The sequence below is a fragment of the Nomia melanderi genome, unplaced genomic scaffold (genome assembly GCF_051020985.1).
Source record: "Nomia melanderi isolate GNS246 unplaced genomic scaffold, iyNomMela1 scaffold0788, whole genome shotgun sequence".
Taxonomy (NCBI): Eukaryota; Metazoa; Arthropoda; class Insecta; order Hymenoptera; family Halictidae; genus Nomia; species Nomia melanderi.
Window position 1 is genome coordinate 20,001 of NW_027475902.1, and position 6,086 is coordinate 26,086.

The 6,086-nt window shown below is 50.0% G+C and overlaps 1 non-coding gene across 1 annotated transcript; it reads left to right on the forward strand.

The window, feature by feature from the left end:
• Window positions 1-4,619: 4,619 nt before the first annotated feature.
• Window positions 4,620-4,774, forward strand: LOC143176739 (5.8S ribosomal RNA). Its single transcript, XR_013001249.1, has one exon. It is a non-coding gene; the product is annotated as a 5.8S ribosomal RNA (ribosomal RNA).
• Window positions 4,775-6,086: the final 1,312 nt, after the last annotated feature.

Sequence of the window (6,086 nt, forward strand, 5' to 3'; positions counted from 1 at the left end):
TGGAATTACCGTCGCTGGCATTGTAAACTCCAGATGACCTTGTGATTCCTTCGTCGGGCACTGGTAAAGGGTGGCGATGATGCGTTCTATAATAGAAATACCCGTCGTAGCGTTTCTTCCGAGTCAACCCGCTCACGAAACTCTCTCTCTCGTCGTGGAATCCCCGCGTCGGAGAGTAAAACGCCGAAGGCTTACTATGAAACTTACGTCTCTCGACGATGGGACGATCCACGCGAAGAGTTGTTACGTGCACGCGTATGGTGCGATTGCGTCGATTCGCTTTTCTGTACGGGGAGTAATAGAACGTTGAGTTGACTTATCGGGTCTTCGTTGGAATTACCGTCGCTGGCATTGTAAACTCCAGATGACCTTGTGATTCCTTCGTCGGGCACTGGTAAAGGGTGGCGATGATGCGTTCTATAATAGAAATACCCGTCGTAGCGTTTCTTCCGAGTCAACCCGCTCACGAAACTCTCTCTCGTCGTGGAATCCCCGCGTCGGAGAGTAAAACGCGAATTCATACTATGAAAACTTACGTCTCTCGACGATGGGACGATCCACGCGAAGAGTTGTTTACGTGCACGCGTATGGTGCGATTGCGTCGATTCGCTTTTCTGTACGGGGAGAAATAGAACGTTGAGTTGACTTATCGGGTCTTCGTTGGAATTACCGTCGCTGGCATTGTAAACTCCAGATGACCTTGTGATTCCTTCGTCGGGCACTGGTAAAGGGTGGCGATGATGCGTTCTATAATAGAAATACCCGTCGTAGCGTTTCTTCCGAGTCAACCCGCTCACGAAACTCTCTCTCGTCGTGGAATCCCCGCGTCGGAGAGTAAAACGCGAATTCATACTATGAAAACTTACGTCTCTCGACGATGGGACGATCCACGCGAAGAGTTGTTTACGTGCACGCGTATGGTGCGATTGCGTCGATTCGCTTTTCTGTACGGGGAGAAATAGAACGTTGAGTTGACTTATCGGGTCTTCGTTGGAATTACCGTCGCTGGCATTGTAAACTCCAGATGACCTTGTGATTCCTTCGTCGGGCACTGGTAAAGGGTGGCGATGATGCGTTCTATAATAGAAATACCCGTCGTAGCGTTTCTTCCGAGTCAACCCGCTCACGAAACTCTCTCTCGTCGTGGAATCCCCGCGTCGGAGGGTAAAACGCGATATATAATAGTATATGCCAGTGGTTCGCGCGCGTCGTCTCTGAGATACGCGGTCGACAGAGTTCCGAAAACACGTGATGTGCCACGATTTCCGTGCGTCTTACATCTTTCGACGATGGGACGATCCACGCGAAGAGAACGTTCGTGCTTGCGTGAGGTGCAACAGCGTCGATTCGCTTTTCTGTACGGGGAGAAATAGAACGTTGAGTTGACTTATCGGGTCTTCGTTGGAATTACCGTCGCTGGCATTGTAAACTCCAGATGACCTTGTGATTCCTTCGTCGGGCACTGGTAAAGGGTGGCGATGATTCGTTCTATAATAGTAATACCCGTCGTAGCGTTTCGACCGATGTCACCCGCCACGAATGTCTCTCTCGACGTGGAAACCCCGCGCCGAAGAGTAAACGCGAAGGCTTACCATACGAAAGAAAACGGTATTATACGCCTGTGGTATGTGCGTCTCGGCTCTGTGATACGCGATCGGCAGAGTTACAAAAAAACGTTGATGGGCCACGATTTCCGTGCGTCTTACATCTTTCGACGATGGGACGATCCACGCGAAGAGTAGTTACGTGCTCGCGCGAGGTGCGATAGCGTCGATTCGCTTTTCTGTACGGGGAGAAATAGAACGATGAGTTGACTTATCGGGTCTTCGTTGGAATTACCGTCGCTGGCATTGTAAACTCCAGATGACCTTGTGATTCCTTCGTCGGGCACTGGTAAAGGGTGGCGATGATTCGTTCTATAATAGAAATACCCGTCGTAGCGATTCGGCCGAGACACCCGCCACGAAACTCTCTCTCGTCGTGGAATCCCCATGTCGGAGAGTAAAACGCGAAGGCTAACTATATAAGAAACATATAGTATTATTTATGCCTGTGGTTCTCCGTTTGTCCTACTCTCAGATACGCGACTCGGAGAGTTACGAATAATCGTGATGGACCACGATTTCTGTACGTCTTACATCTTTCGACGATGGGACGATCCACGCGAAGAGATCATTCCTGCTTGCGTGAGGTGCGATAGCGCCGATTCGCTTTTCTGTACGGGGAGAAATAGAACGATGAGTTGACTTATCGGGTCTTCGTTGGAATTACCGTCGCTGGCATTGTAAACTCCAGATGACCTTGTGATTCCTTCGTCGGGCACTGGTAAAGGGTGGCGATGATTCGTTCTATAATAGAAATACCCGTCGTAGCGATTCGGCCGTGTCACCCGCCACGAAAATCTCTCTCGTCGTGGAATCCCCGCGTCGTAGAGTAAACGCGAAGGCTTGCTATAGAAGACTATAGTTTATACGCCTGTGGTTCACCGGTTGCCTGCTCTCCGGGGTACGCGATCGCGCAGGAGTTACGGAAGAACTTGATGGGCCACGATCTCCAAGCGGCTATATCTTTCGACGATGGGACGATTCACGCGAAGAGAACGTTCGTGCATGCGTGAGGTGCGATAGCGTTGATTCGCTTGTCTGTACGGGGAGAAATAGAACGATGAGTTGACTTATCGGGTCTTCGTTGGAATTACCGTCGCTGGCATTGTAAACTCCAGATGACCTTGTGATTCCTTCGTCGGGCACTGGTAAAGGGTGGCGATGATTCGTTCTATAATAGAAATACCCGTCGTAGCGTTTCGACCGATGTCACCCGCCACGAAATTCTCTCTCGTCGTGGAATCCCCGCGTCGGAGAGTAACCGCCGAAGGCTTGCTATAGAAGACTATAGTTTATAAGCCTGTGGTTCACCGGTTGCCGGCTCTCCGGGGCACGCGATCGCGCGAAGGTTACGGAGGGACGTGAAGCGCCCGAGCAATGAAACGTCCGCAGGAGGAAACGAGCAACCGCCGAACATTGTTTCGCGACGTTTCCATAATGTATTGTCGTTTCGCTCGCATCCCGCTTCTTTCCCCTAGTTTCCTCGACGCGTAGTTTCGCAGCCTTAGTGGACGAATCATTCTCGATTCGAGGAAAGATATGCAGTGGGGCGTGCAATGAGCCCGCCAGAGACCACGATCTCCAATGCGTCTTTACATCTTTCGACGATGGGATGATCCACGCGAAGAGAACGTTCGTGCTTGCGCGAGGTGCGTTAGCGTCGATTCGCTTTTCTGTACGGGGAGAAATAGAACGATGAGTTGACTTATCGGGTCTTCGTTGGAATTACCGTCGCTGGCATTGTAAACTCCAGATGACCTTGTGATTCCTTCGTCGGGCACTGGTAAAGGGTGGCGATGATTCGTTCTATAATAGAAATACCCGTCGTAGCGATTCGGCCGAGTCACCCGCCACGAAACTGTCTCTCTTTCGTCGTGGAAACCCCGCGTCGGAGAGTAAAACGCGCGAAGGCTGTGACTGTAACATATATATATACAGTATACAATGCCTGTGGTTTTTGCGCGTGTCGGCTCTTCGGTATACGCGATCGGCCAGAGTTACGGAGGGACGGTGAAGCGCACGAGAAATTGAAACGGCCGCACGATTGGAACCGAGCAACCGTCGAACATTGTTTCGCGACGTTTCCATAATGCGTTTTCGTTTCGCTCGCATACCGCTTCTTTTCCCCTAGTCTCTGAGACGCGTTTTCGAGCCGTTCTTCTACTATCGATTCTCGTAGAGAGAAGGGACCGGGTAGTCTGGAAGTGGAACCCGCATCTTGCGTGTACCGTACACGGAATTGAGAGGACCGGCCGTGAAGCTCGTTTTAAAGCCGTGCGTCTGACACCCAACTCTTGCGCGCCAATTTCGCGGCAAGAGATAATATGGGACGAATGACCGGCAAAGAGCCAGCTGTGAAGTCTGTTTTTTTAATCGAATCCGTGGACGTGTGTATGCCGTAGCGTCGCTCGTCGTGTTCGTTCATGGTCGTTCCGAGAGAAAGAACGAAAGCGGTAACGAAGGGACCGGCCGTGAAGCTCGTTTTAAAGCCGCGCGTCTGACACCCAACTCTTGCGCGCCAATTTCGCGGCAAGAGATAACATGGGACGAATGACCGGCAAAGAGCCAGCTGTGAAGTCTTTTTTCATTATTTGCTTTCAATCGATCGATCGGTACGATTCGTGCAACGTTTCGCGCGATGCGACGCGAAAACATGCGCGCAACAATAGATGCGTCTGATCGGAAGAACGCGAGGGTCGACTGCACGCGATGGATTCAGTATCGGGTAGGATACAAAATATATCCCCGTCGTTTCCACGCGTGCGAGTCTTCTGCGTCTTTCGCGGGTTTTTGAATGCACTATACGCCCGGAACGTCGAGAAATATATACATATTACTTGAACGTTTTTCGTCTCGAAAGGCTTCGGTGTCGTCTCCAAGGCGACGCCTGAATCTCCTTCGCGCGCTGGTCGGAGATTCAGGTATCAACTTTTATCTTCTCTTTGAAAGAAGAGAGATATTAGGTCGAACAAATGAGAATAAAATTATATATGTGAAATATAAAATTTATACGATTACCCTGAACGGTGGATCACTTGGCTCGTGGGTCGATGAAGAACGCAGCTAATTGCGCGTCAACGTGTGAACTGCAGGACACATGAACATCGACATTTCGAACGCACATTGCGGTCCACGGATACAATTCCTGGACCACGCCTGGCTGAGGGTCGTTTACGTACCATACACTGCTTGCGTAGCTCTGTCAAATCCCCGCCGTCGTTCACCTCTTCGGATCGAACGTTTTTTTACCGAAGGGCGCAAAGAACGTTTCTGAGTCGGGTTAAGAGAAGGATGCTACGTACGAGCGAACGATGGGTGTCTCGTCGGCGTTTGTCGCGGACACGCGAAAATTCTGTGAATTTCACGGACAGTGTACGTTCTAGTTGTTGCAAAACGATCGGAATCGTTTGTATGGACTCGCGTGAGTGTTCGCGGCGTCGTGCGTCGTTCAATTACGACCGCCCGCGGATACCGCTCCACTGCGATATGGATCTGAGCGACAACTTTTTCGGCTGTTCGTGAGATGAACGGTTTCGTGTGTTTAGAAAAATTTTTTTTCCCGCGCTCCCGACGTCACCTGAAATGATGCGTCAGAGGTGAAAGAAAATATTAAGAAGTCGAGAGAGAGAGAGACTACACACGTTTTATTCATATTTTGTATACCGTGCGTGAGACGGATGTGCACGACACGTCGTATGTCGGTATATTACCGACTGGCCCCAGGGAGATTGTTTTCTTCCTCTCTTACGAATGAGATGTACGTTTCGGAGGATCGTCGTTACCGAAACACACGGCAAAACGAGACTTCTCGCAGCAGAACCTTTATACACAATACACATCGACTCTTTTTACCCCGAGAGAGAGAGAAAAGGTGTATTTCTTTTTTTTATTTTTCGAATTCGACGCACGAACGCTTTGACGACTGGAGAAAAACACGGTGTGTGTTAAAATCGTGCGGGACGAGCATGCGTATTCGTAACGGGTCGAATAGTTCTTATTCCCCGTCGTCGCGTGTCCTCGCTGGACCACCACCGTGCGCTTCCGCCACGTTCAGTTGAATTTCGAAATATATATATATAAAAAGAATCACCATATACTCTCTTTCGGGAGGTGTATTTTTATCGGTTTCTGCTATAGAGAAGAGACGGAGATCGTGTTGTGAGGTGTAACGTTTCTGTATCCCCGTTTCGGAGGATCGTCGTTATCGGCGGAACACACGTCAAAACGAGACTTCTCGCAGAACCTTTATACACAATACACATCGACTCTTTTACCCCGAGAGAGAGAAAAGGTGTTTTTCTTTTTTTTTTATTTTTCGAATTCGACGCACGAACGCTTTGACGACTGGAGAAAAACACGGTGTGTGTTAAAATCGTGCGGGACGAGCATGCGTATTCGTAACGGGTCGAATAGTTCTTATTCCCCGTCGTCGCGTGTCCTCGCTGGACCACCACCGTGCGCTTCCGCCACGTTCAGTTGTAT